The following is a 25,619-nucleotide window of genomic DNA, read 5'->3' as shown; positions in this document are numbered from 1 at the left end:
CCAGCATTTCCTTGAGGCACTAGGTCCCAAGTCCCCTTAGTATTTCCACCAGGATGTCCCATCTGCACAAACTCAATACATATATAATCAAATTTATCATCCCTCCAAAACCAATTCATCCTCCTAACAAGTGATTTGCTCAATGATATTACTATTCTCCCAGTCTCCAAAGCTTGAAACTAGCCATCTTTATCTTCTCTTCCCATTTTCTCTCCCCCAACAAACTATGAAATTGGTCACTAGGTCTTATAGTTTTTGCTGTACCTTTGTGTTTTTTCTGACACCTATCCTTTACTCTATATTTCTCCCACTACCGTCACATTAGGCCAGGTATTTTTCCTCGTATGTTTTCCAAATTATTATAATAGCCTCCTAACATGTGACCTGACTATAATTCTAATCCATCTGTCTCATAGACACACCAGAATAAATACAACCATGATAATGATGCTACCTTCATATTCTATCCTTCCCAACCCATATCTCCATATCCTTCCATTAAAAAAAAAAAACCTTTCAATGGCTCTCAGTTGGCTACCAAATAAGTTTCAGAGATGGCATTGAAGGTATCTATGATTTGGCCCATAACAAATTTCTATCTGCACTACCTCTTATGCATTCTAAACTCTAACCAAACTGGTCCATTCCATGCTATCGAGTTTCCCCAAATTTATGACTTGTTTTACTTCATTCCTTTCATTTGTAATGTCATTACTTCAAGGTCCAATTTAACTATGTCTTCTCTACCATGAAGCCTTTTTTAGTCCCAAAAACTGAAAAAAAGCTTTCTCCATTCTCTGGATTCTCTAGAACTTTATACAATCCTGATAGTCCTTTTACATTAGACTTGGTATTGTTGTATCCTATTGATCAGCTTCTCATAGTACCTAGTAGAGTTATTTATACCCAAATGTATGCTGAATGAATGCATGAAAAACTGTGACAAAGAAAATAATTGAGGCAAAGGTTTTTTTGGTTACATTTTTTTCATAGAATTATAGAATCATAGATTTAGAGCTGGAAGGGATCTCAGAGGTCATCTAGTCCAACTTCCTTACTTTATAGATGAGGAAACTGAGGTCCAGAAGACTGGTTTAATTTGCTTAAGTTCACAAGGCAATAAGTTTCAGAACTAGGATTTAAACTGAGAAAATTGAATTTCAATTGCAAATCTCTTTCCATGTAACATACTAGTAGATCATCATCTACCACACGAAAGCTAGCTTTAAAAATAGACATGTACATGTATGATATGCTTTAAAGCACTGATGTGAAGCTCAAATAGAAATAAATCACATATGAACTTAGAAAACACATGTTAACATTATCTGTGTTTTATTGCCCTTTTATTTTGTTAAATATTTGCCAATTACATTTTAATCTGGTTCCTTCAGCTCTCAAATAGTGAGTTTGATTCCTCTAATTAAAAAAAAAAAACACTGGAAAGGTAACTTTTTAAAATGTGCTGCCACCACATATCCCCCCACCCTATAATTCTAAGCTGCCTAAATCTCTAGAAATTAGTTCTTTTGATTTAACAAACAAAATGAAGAACAAACAAAACAAAACAAAAAATAAAAACAAAAACAAAAACAAATTTATATGTATCTTCGCAATCAGTTTTGTAATATGATCGACTTAAGCCCCGCTCCCTTAGGTCCAGGTCTACTACTTAACTCCAATCCTTTACATTCCCAAATATTCCGATGAGTTGGAGTATCTGCCATTTGCACAAGCCCCCACAAGCTGAATTTGCCCTGTTTTAAGCGGGCAAATAACTAGCAATTAGTTCCATTTAATTACAACATAGACTGGTTTTAAAAAAGGAAATTTACTTCTAAAATATATTGAGAAAAATTCCCTCAATATCTTAGGAGCATAAACTTGGGAGATTAGGCTCATGATTTATCTCGGTTCCTATACATCATTACTTTTATCAAGTTCACATCCAAATACCACTGCCAGCTTCTCCTGGGATGGAACACACTACCCTTGTTCCTCAGGATTTTGATGCTTCATCATCTGTAACACCAAACTTTTGTTCCTGGACTCCTGGATTGCCCTGACTCCCATTTTCACGTAGATCAGATTTGTCCTTCTTTCACCCTCTGTACCTAGAATGGAAAATAAAAATGAGAAAACCAATGACCTAGGTTTGCTTCTAGCTTCATATGACATCAGGTGGATGAGGTTCTAAGAGCCTCCTCTTTAACCCCATAGTCTCACCAACTATGAGAGAGTCAATTTGCTCCATGAGAAATAATTCAGCAAAGCCATGGCTAGGAGATGATTCAAGTCATTTTTAAGATACTGACACTTTAAAATGCTTCTTCTATCCACAGGGTAGGCAAACATAGAATGTGACTGTGTACTTTAATCTTCCTTATTCTTCTGGAAGCAGCTCTCTAGCATCTTCTGTGTGGATTACACTATTTTAGCAAACTGGTGGGTCCCCCATTACACTTTCAAATACAAACTTGTCCTGAAAAAAATTATTAAATGCTAAGTGGGGAAAAGGGCTACATTTTAAAATTGGACAGAGCCATATGAGTGATATGCTAGGAGCACAAGTAGAGTAAGGGGCAAGAAATGAATATTAGACCTGTAAAACCAAGCAGCTGTTGGAGGACACCTAGTTCTGCTAACAACTCACCAGCTCCAAGAAGTCTCACCAAAATGATCCTATTGCAATCATCCCAGTTACCCCACTACCACCCCTCCATTCATCTTTTTATTTTTCCATTATGGGGTAATATTTTTTCCCTTTCCATAATGAGATGTTTGCAAAGTATTTGGTAAACAGTGAGGTATTTTTTAAATGCTAGCTATTCTTAGTTATGATTAAAATGGGAAGGTGATACTACATGATATCTGGGGACCTGTTAGTATCAATGATGTAATGATCCTTAGAACATTTGCAAGAATTTTCAGAAAAACTGTAAATTTAATATATGGAAAAGGTACATATCTTAGCACCTAGGTACATAGTTTATGCATATGTGCCTACACACATACCCACACACACACATACACACACATACATACGTACAGACATATACATGTGTGTGCATACATATAAGTATACACACATATAATGTAGAAGTCAGTTCTACTATAAGGTGACATATACTTTCCCCCAAAGTCTTTTGCTATGCAAAATCATGCAATAAGAAACAGGTCTTATATGAAAAGTGAAGTTAGGAGCACAATGCTCAAAAACTCCAATAGTGATACATTAAAAATAAAGATGAGAACCCAATAAAAATGCTAGTACAGCTTTATGTATGTTGAATGGTTAAGAAATACATAAATAGTACAATAAATAGTGGCAGAATCTGGCTTCATGCTGCTGCTCAACCCGCTCCTGGGTTTGCACAGGACCTGGGCTGGCAAAGTCTCAGGCAAGCTTGGCAGTCCACAAGACCAAGGCTTAGAGGCCAAAAGTCATAAGGAAAGGGGTGGTGGTGGTGGTGGTGGTGGTGGCAAGGCCCCCTCTCTTCTATCCACAGTTCCTACTGTACCAGAAGTCATACAATAAATATTATATTTTACCTTGAAAGAGACACGAAGTTTGCTTATATCTGAAAAGGTTGCAGCTTATGAGTCATTGTGAAATGGTGCAGTTTTTTGCATTCTCAGTGTTAGAAATCGGGCATCAGCTAACTGGAAATTCATGTTGTATTCAAAAGGTTATGTAATATATCAATCTTGTTGGAGCAAATTTGCATTTTCAAAACAAATGTTATAACAAAATTGACTATACAGATAAATGTATATGTAAAGACAGAGAGAAACAGAGAAACAGAGAGGATTTTTTAAAAGAAAATGGAAAAAAAAAGGATAAGGCAACCTGTTCTCAGTCCAAGTAAAACAATAATAGACAAAAGCACAGAAACACCTCTTACAGAAGGAGACAATTGACTTGGCAGGAAGTACCTCATTTTGAAAACTTCAATTTCTTACCTCCAGTTTTTTCAGACTAATTCCCTTCTTAAAGCCCAACTGATTTGTTACTGTCTTTGCTTTTACCAAGAAGGCAGAAAAATCAAGAGAATGTACTGCTATTGCAATTCTTTTTTTTTTTTTAACTTTTTCCAGGGCATTTAATGGCTGGTGACATGTGCCAATTTTCGAAGCATTCCTTGATTGAATAATCGATGCTGTGTATGAATGCCCACACTACATAAGTCATTCCACCTTCAAAAAGATTCTTATGTCTTTCTTTGCCTATAAAAGATTAAGCAGCTGGCACCCAGCTGGAACATGGCTTCAATATTGGTTCTTTTTTTTAATTTTAGATGACTTTCTCATCATAAATTATATCTAAATGTGACAGTCAACAAATTTACATCTATGAACCTTCAGTAAATGCCTGTTCTGTGCAAGATACCATATAGTAAACTGGGGGGGTAGGAATGTGGTCTTTACTCTCAAAGAGTTTACATAGTAGGGAGTTAAACATAATCTATAATCACTCAAAAATGTAGCCTACAAAGAGGGGAAAAACTAATGGAGAATGTTTTTTTACTCATATGATGACAGGCTGTTGGTTAGACAACCTGCAGAGCTCTTCCATGTACATACACACACACACACACACACACACACACATATAATACATATATGCATAAATACATATATTATACACACAAACATACAAACACACATATCATGAAAAAAGCCTTCCTTCTGAGATTACCTCCACTGTACCCTGGTTATGTCTTGTGTGTGTATAGTTGTTTGTGTGTTGTTTCCTGAATTAGAATGTGAGCTTCTTAAGAGTAAGGATTATTTTTACCATTCCTTTTACCTTCAGTGCTTAGGTGTTAAGTACTTAATAATAGTCTTAATAATATGCTTAAATATTGCCATCAATGACTTGACTTTCTTAATGCATAGTGCCCCAAACTGAAAGCATACTCCAAATGAGACATGATCAGAACACAGCACAGAAGGTTTATTACTTCCCTGTTTCCAGAAGCTAGGCCTCTCCTAATTCAGCCTAAATTCATATTATCTTTTTTGGCTGCTAAGTCACAATCTTTACTCACTGAGTTTACATTTAACCCTATTGTATTCCATTTTATTGGATTCAGCCCAATGCTCTAGCCCAAAGGTGTCAAACACACTGAATTTGGCTTACAAAACTCCTCAGTGCAGTAGAACTAGATTAAAATGTAATCTGGAGATATTTCACAAAATAAATATACAATAAAACATAGATGAAATTAAATTTTAAAATAAGTCAGTGGGTGGGGGATTAGTGGTTGTCATCCTTATTTGAGTTTTACACCACTGCTCTTACCCGGGGGTCAACAAACTATGACACAAGGCCCAAAGCCAAGAAAACCTTATTTAAAAAATTTAAAAAACATTCTCAGCTAAGATGTGAGCAAAAGCAGGTGGCAGCTAGATTTGGCTCTCTGGGAACAGCTCCCCACTAGTTCTAGCCTGTCAAGATTCTATTGGATCCTGATTCTGTAATATATTAGCTATTCCGAATACCTTTGTACTGTCTGCAATTTGATGGGTGTAATATCTATGTCTTTATTCAAGTTATTGAGAAAAATGTTGTGTGGCATAGGACTTATCAAGATTCCTGGGGAACTCCACCATAGACTTCCTTTGAAATTGATATTTAACCATTAACTGCTACATCTCTTTGAGTCTGGCCACCCATGCAGTTCTGAATCCATCTATTTTATTATCATCTAAATCATATCTCTTCATCTTCTCCATGAGAATAATGTAAGATAATTTATCAAAAAGCTTTGCCGAAATCTAGGTAAACTATATCTACACCATTATCCTCATTGACTCATTTAGTAATTCTGTCAAAAAAGGAAATGAGGTGAGTCTGGCATTCCTGTTCTTAATGACTCCATGCTAGCTCTTTGTAATCGCTGGTTCCCTATGTAGACATTTGCCAACCAGCACTTTAGTGATGTATTCTATAATTTCTTCAGGAACTGAAGTCTCCTTCCCTGGCTTATGGTTTTCAGATTTTATACTCATCCATTTTTGAAAATTGGCCAATATTTGCCTTTCTTCAATCTTAATTCTTCAATATTAGTATGTGATCTTTATTGCTGAAATACACACATCAAAGAGATCTGTTGGAGTATTAAAATGTGTAATTGGTATCATAGATCTGGAATCTTGTGGCTACTTGGGATCAGTAAGGGGACAGAATTAGACTTTAGTCCCCATCCAATGATTTCTTTATCAACAAACTGTGCAGGGATCATCAAACTGTAAGCTTGGTGGGGTTTTTTGGTTGTTTACTTGTTTGACAGAACAGTAAAGCATTTAACAGAAAAACATTTAGCAAGGGCATTCTCAGCCCCCCCAACACAAATTAATTCTATGCCTCATGAATTCTCATAGCAATAGGGAAAATTACATATACTTAGTAAATTATTATTATTCTAAGGTGAAAAATAAGTTGTTTTGTTCTAGTGGAAAGACTCTTCCTTCCCGAATCCAGGAGACTCTGTCTGCTTCCTACTTGGTGTGATCCAGGGGCAGTTCAGTGTCTTGGTTTTTACCCTCATAAGCTCCAGTCAAGTCTGGGAAGCTTGTTTCTTCACTGATCTTACAATGGCTATCTTCTGCTGAAGCCCCACCCTTCATGGTTCCTCTCTGAACCTTCTCTCTATTTTTCTACCATTCTGAATTCATAATTGTTACCTACTGAGAATAGTTTTACTCAAGTCTTTCATGCTACTTACTGCCCCAACTGCCATTCCCTCAGGAAAGTGTTATATTATGGTGGTGAGCCTGCCCATGCCATGTGACTCAGGCTAAACAACACATCTTCAGCTCTGTTCTGAAGCAGCATTAAAACTTCCTCTCAGGGGCATTCAAAAGGACTGCCCAGAGAGCTTTGAAGCTTCTCTGATGCTCCCTTTACAGGCAAGGTCCATGATCTGTATTCTTATATGAGTTAGGACAATTTAATCATTTTCTCTATTTCTTTCCTACCCAAAGGTAAAGGTATAATGTTCTTCTTCCACTCCTCTCCCCATCCCCAATCCGTGCCTCTCACTGAATGTCTCTGAATATCAGGATAAACAGCTTCAATCAATTTCAGTAACTAATTACCAGTTACACAAATGGCCTTAGAATAGGATAAATTTCCAGAAAGCACTAGACGAGTGTCAGGAGGAGAGGCAATCTTGGAATATCATCTCTCTCTAAAACCTGAACCTCACCCCTCTTACTTCAATGACCTCTCCAATACTCAATACAATAACATTTGATGATCATTATAGGTATTTCCTCAAAGAAACACAACAAAACCCATCCATAATTTGGTTGAAGACTTTAAAAATTGTTAAGGCTGAAAAAGTCATTGTCCTTCAGTCAAAATAGTACCCTGGTTCTGTTATTAGCTGTGAGACCTTGGACAAGTCTTTTAACCTTTCTAGTCTTTAGTGTTTTCATCTATAAAATGGTGGCAGTTCTATGTCTATGATTCTATGGCAGCATAAGCCTATACAATCTTAGCAACATTAGCCCTACTTTAAAAATATGCTACCAGTAGGTCATACTTGAAGGTTTTCCATATTAATGGAAATAGCCAGAGTTTCTGTGCCATTATCCTAGCCTTCAAACTCCTTTGTTGTTGTTCAGTCATTTTTAAAAATTCTTGTCTGACTCTTCGTGACCCCATTTGGCATTTTCTTGGCAAAGATACTGGAGTGGTTTACCATTTTGACACCAACTCATTTTACAGTTGAGGAAATTGAGACAAACAGGATCACACAGCTAGTATTAATCTGAGGCCATATTTGAACTCATGAAGATGACTCTTCCTGACTCCAGGCCTAACACTCTATCCACTGTGCCACCTAGCTGCCCCATACCTAGTAATTCTTTTGTGCTACAATGACACTGGAGAACTGCTTTTCCTTATTCTTCCTCTTATGTATTTCTTCCATGACGTATGATACTGTTAAAGAGTGCTTTAGGCAGTAAAGAAAGGTATAACTTCTTTTGGGAAACCAAAATCATACCTAATTGGCCCCACATTGTTTAATATTTAGCTTTGTTTCCTTTTTGCTGAAATTTTGCCCACTGCTGCTTGTTCTTCTCACGTTGGTTGCTTTAAGCAATCCTAGAGTTGGAGGTAAATGGCACGGTTGGTGTTCCCTGGCCATTATTACTGTCTCCATGATGGCCCTGAGCTATTGATTCTCCCCAGCTGAAATGTAAAGCAATAAAATAAACAATGACCTTTAACAAAAGTGTCTCTGCTATGTTCTTCTCAAGTTCTCTCTCAGTCATTTTCAACAGCACATGTTTTATCGTGGGACAAGGGCAGGAAGCAATACTCAGTGGCCATTTTAATTTCCAATTTCCAAGCATTCTCTTTAGTGGGGAAAATTATTCAATTCAAGACATAGTTTGTTCCTTCCCCTTTCCCTACTTCCTTGAAAGACCTTCTTGTCCAAAACTAAATCACAACTCTTTGCCCAGTATGTCTGGATGCATTTTTAAGCTAAAAAGTCTTTTTTTTTTTTTACATTCACAGTTGATTCTGCTTTCCTGGAATCCAACTGGGATTATACAAGAAAATGCACTGAAAGAAAGTGTTTGTGAATCTGCTTGATTTAGGGACAAGGAAGAAAAATGCAGTGATTGACTATCTAGGTTGAGGGGTTTATTTTTCCTTCATAATTTTTTTAATTCTTGAGTCCAGTTTGCAATTTCTGGATGGGACTTTGAAGGCAAATTGAAGTAAACAATTATGCAATGACCCAAAAACCTCAGACATTGCTTCCAGAATACTGATAGCAAAGGAAGGTGAACATTTCTCCAGGGACTTCAAATCTGAAAAACATTTTCTTATATTATCCAGATATTTGAAGCAAAGGGTTGCTGTTGTCTTGATATTTTTCTACTTCATTTTATTTCTTACATTAAACAAGGATAATTATTGAAGTTCTCTTGTTCTGAGTTTGACATTGTAAATAATCACTGATACAGAGCATTTCCTATTATTACTTGGTAGGCAATCCTATTAATAAATTGTATGGAGAATGGCCTAGATTGGGAGTCTGATAACCTGAGTTCAAACTTTGGCATCAATACTTATTATCTGGATGACCATAGGTAAGTTTTGGGACCTCAGTTTGCTCATCTGATAATTGGGATAATAATACATCACTGCCTACCCCATAGAGTTACTTTGAGGAAATCAGTCAGTAAGTCAATCAACGAAGATTGATTAAACTCCCAGCTATGTGAAAGGAATTTAAGATACAAAGACCAAAGTGAAATAATCTCTGTGTTCAAGGAGCTTACAATGTAGTGAAGGGAGATATCATGTATCTTTTAGGTATACAGAATTTAGATATACATATAGTGTTCTATACAAGAAACAGTAAAACCAATTTTGTTGGATGCTAGAGCATGTAAAAAAAATAATGGGTAATAAGGCTGAAAAGGTAGGGTTAGGGCATCTTATTAAAGATACATTGCTATATATGTGAATTGGTGGTACTGGTTTTTGCCTGTAATAAGGGTAGGGTGAAATAGAGGAGCTCTGAGGCTCCTCCAGTTCTAACATGTAGGATTCTATGAAAGCACCTGACGAATGATAATGCCTTCTGCTTTCCCAAGTATCTGACCTACCTAAAACTAGGTTTGGAATTTGTTTTACAAATAGGTTTCCTAGTCCCTATCCCATTATTTATCTAAGAATTCTGCCAGTAACCATAGTTGTGAAAAGTACCTTATCTCTCATTTATTATTTTTTGATGGCTGAATGTTTTATATTCAGGTGGCATGCTGATTTTGAACTCATTATGATATGTGGTGCACGTGTTGATCTATACATAATTTCTGCCTAAGTGCTTTCCATTTTTCCCAAAAATTTTTCCTAGAAATAGAGGCTTTTTCTCAGTAATTTGTTTTCTAAAGTTTATCTGTTTTTTGGTTATCTCATCTATTCCACTAGCCAACTTTTCTGTTTTTCAACAATACCAAAGAGTTTGAATGATTACTGCTTTACAGTACAGTTTGAGCTGCAGTAATGTTATGCCTCCTTCCTTCATACTTGTTTTCCTCTCATTATTTCCCTTGGTATTCTATGGCTTTTCTTCTTCAAGTGAAATTTGTTATTACTTTTTCTAATTCCAAAAAGTAGTCTCTTGGTAACTTGATGAGTATGGCATTAAATTAATTTAGGGATACACATGCACACACACATACACACACACACACTCATATGTACTCATACACATGTATATATTTATGTACATACATTTATATATGTGTGTATGTATGCATGTATATATATGTATATAGGTAGGTATATGTATGTGTGTGGATATATGTGTGTGTATTTATGTGTGTATGTATATGTATGTATATATGTATAAACATATATACACACACACATATATTTTTTTCTATATTTCTCTGACCCAACTATAAGCAGTGAGTATCTCTCACTTAGTTTATATCCCCCTTTGCTTTTGTAGAGTGTTTTTTGGTTATATTTACATAATCCTGTGTGTCTTGGTAATTTAATGCCTATAGATTGAATTTATTTTTCAATGATTTAGAATGTAATTGTTTTCCTATTATTGATTTTTCCTGGATTTTGTTAGTACTGTATAGAAATGCTAGTGATTGTTATAGAGTTCTGACACTTATTAACTGTGGGCACTAGAACAAATCCTTTCTCAATTCTGGATCTCAGTTTTCTCTTCTATGAAATGAGGAAGTTGGATTAGATGATCCTGAACGTCCCTTGGAATTCTTAATGTTCAAAATTCATTATTTGTTTTTCATAATCTTTCCAAAATTTAGTTCCTGTTACACACGAGTCGTTAGGGAGTATGATGGATGGAATGCTGGGCTTGGGGTCAGGAAGACCTGAGTTCAAATCTAGCTTCACATACTTGCTACCTGTGTAAGGCTGGGAAAGTCACTTTAACCACTATTTGCTTCAGTTTCCTCATCTTTAAAATGGGGATAAGAATAGAACCTACCTCCCAGGTTTGTTGTGAGGATCAGATGAGATAATGATTGTTACATGTTTAGCACAGTGCCTGGCACATAGTTGTTGTGGTTTTTGTTTTTATTATAATAGGGTGTGTCCCATATCATCACTTTATTTTTGTGTAGATCTGGGACTTCATAGGCATCTGGGGCTCTCTGGTGTGGAAACACCTTACTTCCAGATACATATCAGCAACTTATCTTTAAGCTACAGTCTTAGAGATCTGCTAGGTAACCTGGCTTGTATGTATCCAAGGCAGTACTTGAAGCCAGGATTTTCAGACTCCAATGCTGGACCTCTCTCTACAATGTAACTCTGACTAAGCCATACTAATGACATAATAATAATAATATTGTGAATTTAAAAAATGCAACTTATCATCAAAACTTTTTCAAATCTACTCCATTCAATCTTCACAACAACAAAAAAAAAAAAAAAAAAAAAAAAAAAGAGAGAGAGAGAGAGAGAGAGAGAGAGAGAGAGAGAGAGAGAGAGAGAGAGAGAAAGAAAGAGAGAGAGAGAGAGAGAGAGAGAAAGAAAGAAGAAAGAAAGAAAGAGAAAGAAAGAAAGAAAGAAAGAAAGAAAGAAAGAAAGAAAGAAAGAAAGAAAGAAAGAAAAAGGTGGGGCATGCACATCCACATTTTCCAGATATAGTCAGCTTGCCTAAGGTCTCCCATAGTCAATTAGTGGCACATTCATAACTAGAGTTTAGATTTTCTCAGTTCTGGTCTTCCAATTTGTCTTGATGTTGTGGATATTCAAAGGCTGTTACCACCCCATGATAAAATGGAAATTGACAATCAGTTTGATCAATGTAGATGGTCAGCAGAGACACTGAAGTACCTAACATGAATTTCACTTGTAGCTGAACTATATATCATTCTACTTTGAGCAAACTAACTGGATAACTAGAAATTTTCCTTTTCTCTTTCTGCTCTGCTAACATAGAGGAGTCAGATCTGATATGTATTTTATAATAAGTTTATTCAGTTCTACATGAAGCATTTGTTAAGCACTTACTACATGTCAGTAACTCTACTAGATTCTAGGGATATAAGTACAAGAAAAAAATATGGCACATTCCTTGCTCTCAAGGAGCTTACATGGATCTGGAAGGATACATCATGGAAACAGATGAGTATATTCATGATAATTTTCAAAGGGAAAGAGCACTAAGACCTTGAGAGGTTAAGAGTAGTTCTAGAAAGATTTCATGTAGGAAGATACACTTGAACTTAACCTTAAAGAAGTTTGGAAAGGGAGGATTCTTTGTTCAGGTGTAAGGGACATCCTGTAAGAAGGCATGGAGATAGAAGGTGGGGTGCTGAGTTCAGAGAATGGCTTGTAGGCCAAATAAACTTGAACATAAAATACATGGAAGGTAATATGAAATAAGCTAGAAAGGTATTCTGAAATCAAGTCCTAAATGGCTTTCGCTAGGCATAGGCAACTGAAATTTATCCTAAAGGAAAAAGAGAAACATTGAAGGTTCTGAGCAGCTGAGCGACATGTTTTATGTTTTAAGAAGTTTATTTTTAGCAGTTGTGTGGTGGATTGATTGAGGAAGAGGGAGACTGGAAGTAAGGATGCTAATTAGGAGATCATTACACTAGTCCAAGGAACAGTTAATTAAGGTATGGATCACGGTAGTAGCATGTGAAAGGTAAAATCAACAAGACTTAACAAGTGATTGAACGTGGGGAGTGAGGAAGAAGGAAGAATCAAGAATTACACTAAAGTTAAGAATGTGTGGGGCTGTTACTTCAAAATAAATAATGAAGTTTGAAAGATACATGGGGGACAGCAAGGTAGCACAGTGCATAGAGGACTGGCCCTGGATTCAGGAGGACCCGAGGTCACATCTGGCCTCAGAACCATAACCTTACTACCTGTGTGACCCCAGGAAAGTCACTTAACCCCATTGCCTAGCCAAATAAACAAATTAAAAAAAAATCCTCATCCTTCATCTCTATGTAGGCTTGGTTGGTTACTACCAATCACTCATGTATTAGGGGCAGCTAGGTGGCACAGTGGATAGAGCACCGGCACTGAATTTAGGAGGACCTGAGTTCAAATCTGGCCTCAGGCCCATAAAACTTACTAGCTGTGTGACCCTGGGCAAGTCACTTAACCCCATTGCCTAGCCAAAAAAAAGAGAAAGATGCATTGGTTTTGAGAAGAAGATATTTGTTTCAGATATGTCGTATTTGAGATACTAATAAGAAACATTAAAAAGAAAAGATACTCAACAGATACAGAAATTAGTGGACGTAGAACAGGAGTAGAGAGACTGGAAGTAAATGTGTAGTTTGGGAAATTATCTAAATAGAGATTATTGAGCCTATAAGAACTGATCAGATCACTAAGAGAAAGGGTATAGATACAAGAAAAGAGGGGCTGCGACAAAGCTTCAGAAGAGTTCACATGTAGAGGTAAGGAGAAACATGATGATCCAGAAAATGAGCCTTAGCAGTGAGACAGATACACAAAAGAACCAAGAAAAATGGTCTCACTTAAGGCAAAGGGGAAGACAACATATAAGAGAAGGAAGTAATCAATAGTATCAAAAGATAAGAAGAATAAGGCCTAAAAAATGACCATCAATTGAGTAATTAAAAGATGATTGTTAAACTTTGAGAAAGTGAAACCCTTAACCAGTGTTGGGAAATCAGAAGTCAGACTGAAAGAGATTGAAAATAAATGCAGAAGAGGAACATTCTCCATTTCAACCTCCATGGTGAGCCCCAAAGTCAGATCAGAGCTACAGGAAACAGCTCTAGATAAAGTATTTTCCAGCCCTAGGACAAGAACCTAGATGCTCTGACCGTATGTTCAGTGTTTTTTCTAATGATTGCTTGCCTCTACCATCTACTTTACTGTTGATATCCAAATTACTGACCAGTGGATTAGGACAGCAGCACACCAGCACACACATCTTAATTTACTTAATCATTTATGTCCCTGGCTGGATATTTCAGCAACATAGTCCCATAGCCATGGTTTCCAATGGAAGTACCTGACCCTAGCTATAAACAGTATTTGCCTCTTTAATAAGAAACATTTGCCAGGAATCTCTACTCCAGGAGGTACCTTCTGGATGATGAGGCCATTTTCACAACTTTAGCAAGAATACCAATATGACAGAGCAGCAGGTAGATGTTGTAAATCGGTAAAGCTGAGTTTGAGAGCTTTTTACCTGAAATTTATATACCTCTCTTTTCCTTCCCTGGGGGTGGCTTCACTTTCCACTGGAAGTAATGTTCTACAACAACCTTCAGATTTTTATTTCAAAAGGCAGGGCAGAATTATGCAAGAAAACATGCCAATCCTGGCAAGCCTGCTGGTTTTTTGGAGGATAGCTATTGCTAAAGTAATTTTAGTTTCTTTTTTTCTTCTGGATTAAATATGCCAACACAAATGAAAAAATATTATAATAATTGCACTCATTATTGGACAGTATAATTTTCTTTTCTCTACCCCAATCATCTGGCAGCACTAATCTTTCTTTTCTTTTCTTTCTTTCTTTTCTTTTCTTTTTTCTCACAGTAAGTTGACTCTTCTGTAGGACAACTGTTAAGTTCTGCAATAGCTGATCTCAGCTCTCAAAGGGTTCGTGCTCTGCAGTTGGTTGGATTTTTTCTCTAAACATATTTGCACAGGGCTGCTGTGTACAGCTGTTGACTCCAATGAGTTTATCTCCAAAACAGTGTGCATTATAATTTATTTTTATAGGGTAGCCTTTATAATGTGAGATCACAAATGGCTTTTCAGGGAGAGTCAATCACAAAATAAAAGGCAAAGGAAGGGTTGGAGGGGACACATAAATGGAGCAAGTGATACAGGAGTGGTGAGCATTTTATTAGACATAAGGAAGAAATAGAGGCCAGTTACAACAGCCAAAGGTAAGAATCTAAAAGGTGATGGATGCTGGAGGAAATGAGTGAGTCAAGGTGGCATAGACCCAGGCATAGAAGGAGGTAGAAGTAATGAGGAGCACCTGTGAAAAATGCTAACGAGCCACACTCCCAGCTTGCTCATTCATTGGGCCTTTCATGATTTCCTTTCCCTGCCTAAAAGCTGCATCTCTGTAAGCCAGATAGAAAATGGAGACAATTTTTAGATAATTGACAAAATAGAATGCAGAGTTGCCATATATATTCTCACCTTTGAAATGGGAATGAAACTATTTTGTGGAATGTTTGTGTGGAATCTTGCTGAGACCCTATAATCAGAACGTCTGCATCTGAATCCAGACTCTAACTTTTACAGAAGGTGATCAGATAACTTTACCTCAGTTTTCTGTTTTGTAATAAAATCAAACTTGCAGAAAGAATGCAGCCTTGTTAGGGTTAAGATTCCAAAGATAAAACACATTATTGATTCGCCCCTCACAACGTAAAGGAAAGCAAAGTAGAAACTTGCTGTTTGGGATACAGGTCTGCTCAATAAATTATCATGTTTGTGTCATGGTGGAAGAGAATACTGGACATGGTTAGGCATGTGTCCTACATTTGAGGAAGGCAGATTAAAAATTGTTCTGAGGGGGAGAAAAAAAGAACCCCTGGCCTGAAGTTCTAAAAAAGAATATTGGTAACTCTAAAAAGTTTATTTCTGACAAGACTCATCAACTATGCCAATGAAAAAAATAAAGTGAGGAGCAATCTAAAGATACCAATATATCTGCACAGGAAACACTCTGATGATCTCAGATAATAAATGGGGAGATAGAAAATATGTCAGGGGTTCATAGGTCTGGAGGAAAAAAAATGTGGCATAAAACTAAAGCCCTGAATGATTTCAGATTTGTGAAAAATACTTAGGATAAAATAATTTTATTTATTCCTTCCCTCCCTCCCCCAAGAACTAGAAGAAAAAGTAAGGACTAAAACTACTGCTTGGAGTCATTCTATTAGCAGTTGACGCAAGACTTCCTCTCTATAGCTTCTCCCCAACCCTTCTTTCACCTCCAGTTCTACCTGCCTATTGAAGATACAAGAAAACACAGGCTTCAGAAGTATATGCATAGCCCTTTTTTATGACTATCTGAGGTCAAAAGGAATAGAGAAGGAAGTTGTTCAAATAAGACAGAAGTCTGGATTCTGGCTTCTTTAGGTGAGACAGAGAGCAATTTCCCCCAACATGTGTGATACTGGAATTGTGTGGCATAATAGAAGAGCAAAGTGGGGGAGGAGGGGAGTCAGGATGCCTAATTTCTGCTCCCAGATCTATCCCTAATAAGTGTATGAACTTAGGAAAGGAAGGTAAAACCTTCCTAACCACAATTGTTCTAAGCCTCACTTTTCTCATCATTACAATGATGATGATGATGATGATGATGATGATGATGATGATGATGATGATGATGCTTTCACAACTTACCCTGCCAAGAGTGTTTTGAGAAAAGTTCTTTGTAAATTATAAATCTTTAGGTAAATGTGGGTTGTACATGTAACATTGTTTCTGTTATTCTATGATTCCATTAGGGATCACAATGTGCCAACCCATGGAACGGCAGCTGAGGTAGCCTAACTTCCATTATAAAGCCCTCCAGATGCTTATATGGGCCTTTAAAAGGGTCCCTTCACAGTCTGACTTCTACTTACCTTCCAGAGCTCTTGCACAATGCTCCTCATATGTGCTCTACATTTCAACCGAACTAACCTACATGCCACTTCGCAAATGAGGGAAATCAAACATGATCACACAATAGTTCTTATTGCTCTGCCCTCCCCCTCCAGCCGTGAAATTACTGCCATTTACTTTGCAATTAATAGCATACGTAAAAGTTTATGTATGTGTATATATACAATACACATTTATACATAAACACAAACATTTATGTGTATGTAAACATATGAGCTTATTTATGTATAGGTATATTTAAAGGTATACATGTGCCCTACATTTGAGTAAGGCAGATTAAAAATAGGTATACATATATAAATGTATAAAAATATATTTATATGAAAGAACACAGCATAACACATAGAGAGCTGGCCTTGGATCCAGGAAGACCTCAATTCAATTCTCACCTCTGAAATATGCTGGTTGTGTGACCCTGGGCAAGTTACCCATAGTCTAGGTACTCTATGTTGTAGAGAAAGATCCAATCTACATTGCCGGAAGGAATTTCCTGCTCTTGGAGTTCTGTATAAAAAGTAAATAATCTGCATCCAGAGAAAGGACTAATAAATAGAAGTATGTATAAAATAACAGAATAATTTTACATTTATGTGTGTATGTGTATGTACACACACACACACACACACACACACACACATATATATGTATACACACAACACACACATATAGGGCCATCTCTAGCTATCTCTAGGGCAGGAGGTGGGGAGGGAAGAAAAAAAGGGGGAAAAAAGAAATTTACATGATAATTTTGATATATTTTTGAACAGAATAGCAAGTTCATAGTAGATCTGTAGTTTCATATACAACCATCTTTTTTGTTGTACTATGATATGGAAATGCTTCTTTTCTTCCATAAATTAAAAATAAAATAAAAAATAATTGGGAAAAATGAAATCACAGGTTCAGTCCATGTATTTATAATAATATGTATCTGTGTCTATGTTTATATATGTACACACATATATGTATATACATGTAGCCACACATGCATATACACATCTAATTCTATCTGCTATCTAATCTGTATCTGGTTTCTCTCAGAAAAGAGTGTCAGCTGCTTAAGAGGCAGGAGTTTTTCATTTTTGTCTTTGAATCCTTATTGTCTAAGTCAGATAATATCTGCCATGAAGAAGGAACTTAATAAATGTTTGTGAATGAATGAATGAATAATAAATGGAGCCTTAGGGATCATTTAGTTTAAAATACTCATTTTGCAAATTAGGAGACTGAAGCCCAGGGAGTTTAAATGAGTTGCCCAAGATGTTATAGGTTGTCAAAGTGCTAGGATTTGAATGGAAGTCCTCAAAGGTGAATTCTAAAATGCATCAAAAACAGTCCATTTTCACATGCTATAGTTAAGTGACCTTAACAATGAAATGAAAGACCTTAGCTTCAGAAATAGGACAACTCCTGTCTATACCATCCAATGGTAGAGGTGGTGGTGGAGAGCAAGAGAGCAGAGGTTGGGGAACAGGTTCAAGGAAGTGCCTGTGTATCCTATACTCATTATGCTAGAGGAAGTTTTTTTTTCCCCCTCCTCTCTAAATCCTGACCACATATTGCATCTTCTGTACAGTGTTTTCCTCTTCATTTTATAAAAGCAAGTAAGGAAAACCCCATTAGCCCTCATTGGTATCATCTGCTTGCTTCATTAAGGCCACATTTCTCCCTGCCTACCTTGAAAAGCCAGTCCTGTCTCCAAAGTAAAGTTTGAAACTCTATTAAACTTAAATTACATCATTGCTGCAGGATTCAGCTATACTCAGGCAAAGGGAAAAAAAAAGAATTAAAAATAAAGTGAGGACCAAGTGTTAAAAGGCATAATACATAAAAGGAGAAATGAAATTTGAAGAGACAAACAACCTGAGCAAAGAAGAGGGAGAGAACAAGGGTGAGTTAACACATAGTCAGCTTTTGAATTGAGAAGTCTGAAAAAGCAAATAGCTTCAGAAGGAAGATGCACAGCATCACTATAGATTTCTGGATAATTAGGCATGAGGAATGGTAAGTGATATATTCACCTGCTTCATTTATGTTCTTTTTAAGAGATCTAGCAATGTCTTCTCCGCCTCCCTCTACTGCCTTCTCCCCACTCTGGAAAATGTCTGGAGACTTGGAAGTCGGTGGAGGCTGATCCTGACAGTGAAGGTAGAGGCTATTTTATAATAGGTTTTCTGGAAAATCACAGGTCAATTAATTTGACTGCTGCATTTGTCATCCCTCTGTTACACTGTCTGACGATCATATCCAAGGTGCAGATTCAATTATTTCTCTGTTTCCATTTAATACAATAGCATGAAAGGCCTAGAAGGATGGCTGTCCTGGGGAAGGCAGGGGTGAAAGTCACAGGAACTTTAAGGATTGGCTAAAACTGAAGGTAGCAGAGTATTTTAGCTAATGGTTGGAGAAGCCCCATCTTCCAAAAACAGAGGTGGGTGGGAGGAGGAGCAAGTTCTGTTCTCATGGTATAGCTGAATGAGGATTGCTTTCTCTAGCAGACTGGGAAAAGGGAAAGGACATTGGCTCTGGAGTCAGATCCTGCACAGGGGTTGAAATTCCACCTTTGATGTCTACTATCTGTGTGACCTCAGTCTCCTTTCTAGACTCAGGTTTTCTTACCTGTAGAATGAAAGTATTGACCTAGATGGACTCTAAGGTCTCTAGGCCTATGGTCCAATGAAAATTAGATACTGGAATCACAATCTTATTTGTTTGTTTGTTCATTCATTTATTCAGCTATCTATCCATCTATTTATTTAGCCATCTATCCATCCATTCATTCATTCATTTGCTTATTTTTCCTCCTTCAGAAACACTAATGGACTGACACTTTCATTCTACAGGATGGGACAGCACAAAATAAACAGAGTAAAATCCACTTTGCTCCTATAATCAGATTCTGAATATCAATCCATTAGCAAGTCTTTATTAAGAAAATACTCCATGGCCAGAATTTTGCTTAGCACTGTAGAGAATACAATGGAAGTATAAGACACAAGCTGCAGCTACTCAAGAGTTTACAATCATTCAGTCTGAGCTATGCCCATTTGTGGTACTTGCCTCTCCTTGGGAATAAAAAGTAAGGGTGGAGTCTGCAATAATATTGACTCAGAGGATCCCTTCTTCCTCTAGAAATCACTTTCTATCAGTAAATTCCCCTTTATAAATGTGCCTAGTGCAAGAGATAAAGATAGAAATGTCACACATAGTGTCTGCCCTTCAAGGTGTTTACATTCTTCTAGAGCACTTATCTATGAATGGGGAGCCAAGGAAAGGAGCCTAGGCTAGGTGTTCTTAACCTGAGGTCCATAGATACCTAAATGGTATGTGGATAGATTTCAAGAGGGCCTACAAATTTGTGTTTTTGAACTATATTAGTGCTATATTTCAATATAAATTATATTTCTTTGTAATTCTATGTATCTGATTTTCTATATTTAAAAACATTATTCTGAGAACAAGAACATAGGTTTGTCAAGACTGCCAAAGGAGTCCATGACACAAAAATTTTAGAACCTCTGCACATACTAGACAGATATGTAGATTGTGAGGAACATAAAGTAGCAGATTTTCATACATTTTCCAGTAGCAGTAGAAATATTAATTTGATTATTATTTCCTAAGCAACAGATAGAAAAGGTGTGGAAGGATGGGTGAGCAGGTTAGCAGTGAAAATCACAAAATGCCCATGCTTTCTGTCTTGGCTGGATGGGATGAAGCATAGGGTGCGGTGAGGAGAGGAGGCAGATAGAGATATAGATGACTTTGCTCTAGCACAGACAAACCAGCTGGGACCAACAAGAGGCCATATACTACTCACTTGAGAATATGAGAATGATAGATTTATATTTTAAATTACAGTGTCACAAAGCACCTTGTAAATAAACTAATCGAAAACATTTTTCCACAATTTTAAAGGGGATAATATATCTTAGAGAGACAGTAGAAATAGAGGTGACCTCAGCATCAGTGTCAGGAGTGTTCAGGGGTTCCAGGGTTATGATGAGATATGCTGGGTCTGTGACCAAGGCACTCAGCTCCCCCAGACAAATCACAATTATAGAGAACGTGGAGACCTGGCAGAGTGAACAGGGCACTGAACTTGGAATAATGAAGAGCTTGGTCAAGTTCTTCGTCAAATACTTGTTACCTATATGGCTTGAGAAAACCTCTGTGCCTCAGTTTCCTCATCTTTAAAATGAGGACATTAGACACTCTAGCCTTTAAGGTTCTTTCCAGCTCCTTGTATAGTGGATAGAGTGCAGGAGTCTGGAACGAAGGTAGAAGTAAAGAAGGTGTGAGTTCAAATGCTAATCTATATAACCCTGGACCAGTCACTTAACCTCTTTTTGCCTTTTCACATGTACTCTTTTCTGTTTCACTTTCTTCATTTGTAAAATGAAGATAATAATAGCACCTACTCCTCAGTATTGTGAAGTTAAAATGAGATAATATCTGTAAATCATTTTGAAAACCTAAAAGCACTCTATTAATACTGGCTAATAAACAAATAAATAAATGATCCTATGATTTTCTTTGGAAGAGAAAATTTCTCACTGGGAGGTCTCAACAGTAATAAAATCACGAGTCTGGTATTAAAAATAATATAAAATTCAAAATGACCTTTTGCCAATGTAAATGTGTTTCCTTTTGCCAAAATAGAAGGAAAGGCACTCAAAGTCTTAATGCCTAAGAAGCCCTGTGGAATCTAAATTTGCCCTGTTGACTGGGAGAAAACTACAGCTGAATGATGCCTGAGGGATATAGGGATATAGTGGTGCCTGAGGGCAAAGGGAAGGAGAATAAAATCCAAAAGACTGTTATGCAGAGAAAAGGTCCTGGCCTTTGTATTCTCTGCTGTATGCTACAGCATCCTTCCCCAAAGCTTAGTTTATTAAACACCCCAAAATATTCTTTAGGCCCAGAAAATAGAGATCAGGGCAGACTTGCCTCCATTATCTGGGCCAAATGGGGTAAACTGGGTTTACTTGCAGACTGCTTTCAGATTAGTAATGTCTCACTCCCTGTGTATGAAGCTTCTCTGTGCAGTGTCATCCAGAGCCGCAAAGCTCTTAAATACTTGTGCTGGGAGATAGAGGCTGACAATTTGCCGAAAGTCAGGAATCATTATGTAAAGGGATCATCCGACTTTATTCAAATTTCGAAGGGATTAGGGAGATGGCACATTGCTCTACTCTCATGGATTCTCAGTTTCAAAATGAACTTAAATCTTTTTTAGGTTTCAGGTAGGATTGCAGCAGCCAAGCTGGGATTCTTTGGAAGGAAGGGAGAAAAGGCCCCAGGAATGAGGTGCTATTAGTGGACTGGCAAAAAAGACTCCTGGAGGAGGTAAGTGTAAATGAATCCAGAATGAGGATTCAATCGGCCTGAAAATACATATAGGCTCAAAGACTGAAGAACAGAAGCTTCTAGTAATGTCTTTTTGATATTTCTAAACACAAAGTGTGCTTGTGTTCATCCAGCCTTGGCTTTTACTGTATTAGCCCTTGTAATAGACTCTATTTGATGGAAACATAGGGATGTAAAAGGCAAAAGAGGTAAAGACCATTGTCATGCTTATTCTCTCTCAACCACATTTTCTCTAAGTCCTCTCAAGGCCTGAGACCCAACAATTGGATGCTATGCTGAGGAAATAGGACATTTACAATCTAAAAAATGCTATGCAGACAACAGATACGCCTTTATGATTTCTTCAGACCCCATAATGGCCTACATTACAATCTCCCTTTACTCTGAGAGAATTGCAAGTGTTTCAAACTCCTGTCCTGTCTCTGACACTGAACTTGACCCAGGGCAATACCAACCATTTTTGTGCCTGGAGCATGTAGCAGAAATGGGTCCTTTAAGATAAATTCTATTCTGGAAAAAAGGAGATTCTGAGGTGCTTAGAGGCCCCTTTTGGGAAGGCCAGCCACAGGGAAAAGCTCAGAACAGGGATGACTCGCCTAAGCATGGCTGCATAGCTGTCTATTTTAATTATTCTTGCTACCTAGGTGCTATACTCACTTATTCTACAGCTAAATGAATATAAGTGCTATAAATACACATGAATATATACCTCTGCATATACATATATATTCAATATCTTGATATTGAGATATTGATATACATATTGGTATATACAAATATAAATGTTGATGTAAACATAGATATACCCTCACACACACACACACACCTCAAGGAACCTCTGGAACTGAGGCAGAAATGAACAAATCCTTGGAATGACCAGTCAGGATGATAAACATGAAGGTCTATAAGAAACACGGTATCCTAGATGATAACCTATAATTTGTCACTTCCAACCAAGAGATTAGATTATAATTGACCATCCCTCCAAAGAAAGGCTATCCAGCTCAATGGTACCTTCCCAGCACCAATTTGGCAAAGCAGCAGCTAAATCAAATCAACAAGTATTTGTTAAGCATCTACTATGTGCCAGTTGCTGATGCTGTTCATTCGTCTCACTCACGTCTCACTCTTCATAACCCGATTTGGCATTTTGTTGGCAAACGTACTGGAATGGTTTTCCATTTCCTTCTCCAGCTCATTTTACAGATGAGGAACTGAGGAAAACAGGGTGAAGGGACTTTCTAGGGTCATACAGCTAGTAAGTATCTGAGGTCAGATTTGAATTCAGGAAAATGAGTTCTGTGCACTCTATCCACTATACCACCTAGCTGCTCTACTATGTGCCAGACACTGTGCCAAACACTGGGGATACAAAGAAAATCAAACAAAAACCAAAAGTAAAAAAAAAAGTCTCTTCTCTCAAGAAGCTCACAGTCGAATGGAACTAAGCTCCATGCCACCAAGGTCTGGTACAACTTGGTACTTATGAAAACAAGAAAAAAGTTCCATAAAGCAAGTATGGACAAGGACAGACCAGAAGAATGGATCAGAGTTTCAGGAATGTCTTTTGTAGTATGAACAAGCAAACCTAGAAAAATAAAACCCCAAAGCATAGTTAGGTAATTAATTTTGGCCACAAATTGAAACCAGAAGTGGACATGTAGACCTAGGAAAAGAGGTTTGGTTAAGACAGGAAGAGTTGGGATTATCAGTCAACAATTTGTCATACTCAGAAAAGGTCTTTGGTTCCTTATATACTAAAAGTTGGGGCCCAATGATGATCTGAATGTCAGGTAGCTCTGACATTCAGATCATCAGGGAAATAATTTCGGGGTAGATGGTAGAAATTATGTCACCATGGAGGATGGCTCTAATCCAAAGCCTTATCGCTCTCTGGATATTAACACATTTGTAACATCACATGCTTTAGAGCCAGATGGGAACTTAGAGATCATCTGGCTCAAACTCCTCACTTTATTGATAAAGAAACTGAGTCCTGGAGAAGTGAAATGATTTGCCCAGAACCATATAGATAGTAAATGGCAGAGTTGGGCCTTAAATCCAGGTCTCCTGACTCTATTCCTATTAAATCACAGTACCTCCTAATTTGTTCCATCTTGCTCTGAACTCAGACAGAACCTGTTAGCTCTGGATCCTCCATGTAGTACCCAATTCTTAGATGATGGCACTGAATGGAATACAAAGTGAGGGGTGAAGACTGTCCCTTATCTCTGCTGTGCCACAATAGATGTGAGTGAAATGACGGGGTAGCAATCTTTTCTGTGCTGTTTCATCTTATCCCAGGAGAGAGTGGGGCTATTGCAGTAAACTGTTCCATATCTCAAAACCCATTTGCCCCTATCCCTTTGTAATCAGTATATAGAACCATCTGGTCAGTGTTTGAGGTTTAAAGTAGAAAGCAATTTAATAAAAGTATTCATGCTCTCCTCTGTCCTCCACCTTTGGAATGTAGAAGTCATTCTTTCCAAACTACAGCTTCCTCTTTCCACTGGGCAAATCTGTTCTGTAGTCACTATCACCCCTGATCCAATGTGCATATTCAGGAAAAACACAAATCAAGGAAAAGGTGACTCCCAACCACCCCTCCCTCTCACTAGGTTGTTATGACCAGCAGGTCTCCTTTTAATCTCAGGGAAGAATAAAATGATGGGTGCTGAACAGCATGGCTTAATTTCCTCTCTATTGGAAAGCTTATAAGGATTATTAATAAAAAGTATCAGAGTCCCCAAGGTCCTCTTTTATATGACTCAAGTTCTCATTTGAACATAAGGATACTACTTTTCCTACTGCCCCAACAAATCTAGATAGAGGTTCTATTCTCTTTCTCTTTCTCTCTGAATCAGTACCTCAAGCCATTTACTTCCTCTTTCTCCTGCCATTCAATTGTTCACAATTAAAAACACACACACAAGTCAGAAAAAGAAATTATTAATGGTCATATTTTTAAATCAGCAGTAAGACAACTCTTACAGTATCACAAAAATAAGGAATTATAAACAGCTTTAAAAAAAGAGAGAGAAATTTGGAAATAAATATGCCATTTGCAGTCTGAGAGGAAATTGGGTGGTGTGGGGTGAGGGAAGTTCAAGTACTTAGCCAGCTTTTTGCAGATCTCAAGGAGTGGCAATAGTTATCAGCTTTGTCATTTCCAACCACACAACATTCTCAGGACTCTAAAGAGTTGGAGGCAACAGTTAATGAGGAGGCCAGCTGACTGTTTTCACAGACTCTTGTCTTTGTGCTTTAATCATAAAAGGACTGCTGGAGCTTCTTCTCTTTCCTTCTGCCACCAGTCTTCAAACAGCCATTGCACAGATTTTCTTTACTTTACTTCCTTTTCACAATTGCTCTGCTTCTTCCAGCATGTACTAGACGCTACCTAGGATCCAGGACTACATTACTCAGAAGTCCATACATCTAGGGACTGTCCACTATCCCTCTCTTCCTCTAAAGGTATTAGTTAGCCTCAAATTCTGGTTACACATTTTAGCTCTGTTCCTTGAGGCTTTGAATTTGCCTTTCAGAAGAATGATGAGAAGATATATTTGGGCCTGAGAATCTGCTCACTATA

Source organism: Phascolarctos cinereus, unplaced genomic scaffold (genome assembly GCF_003287225.1).
Source record: "Phascolarctos cinereus isolate Bilbo 61053 unplaced genomic scaffold, phaCin_HiC Scaffold_4;HRSCAF=312, whole genome shotgun sequence".
NCBI lineage: Eukaryota > Metazoa > Chordata > Mammalia > Diprotodontia > Phascolarctidae > Phascolarctos > Phascolarctos cinereus.
The sequence above is the reverse complement of the archived record's forward strand: the minus strand, read 5'-3'. Positions refer to the sequence as shown.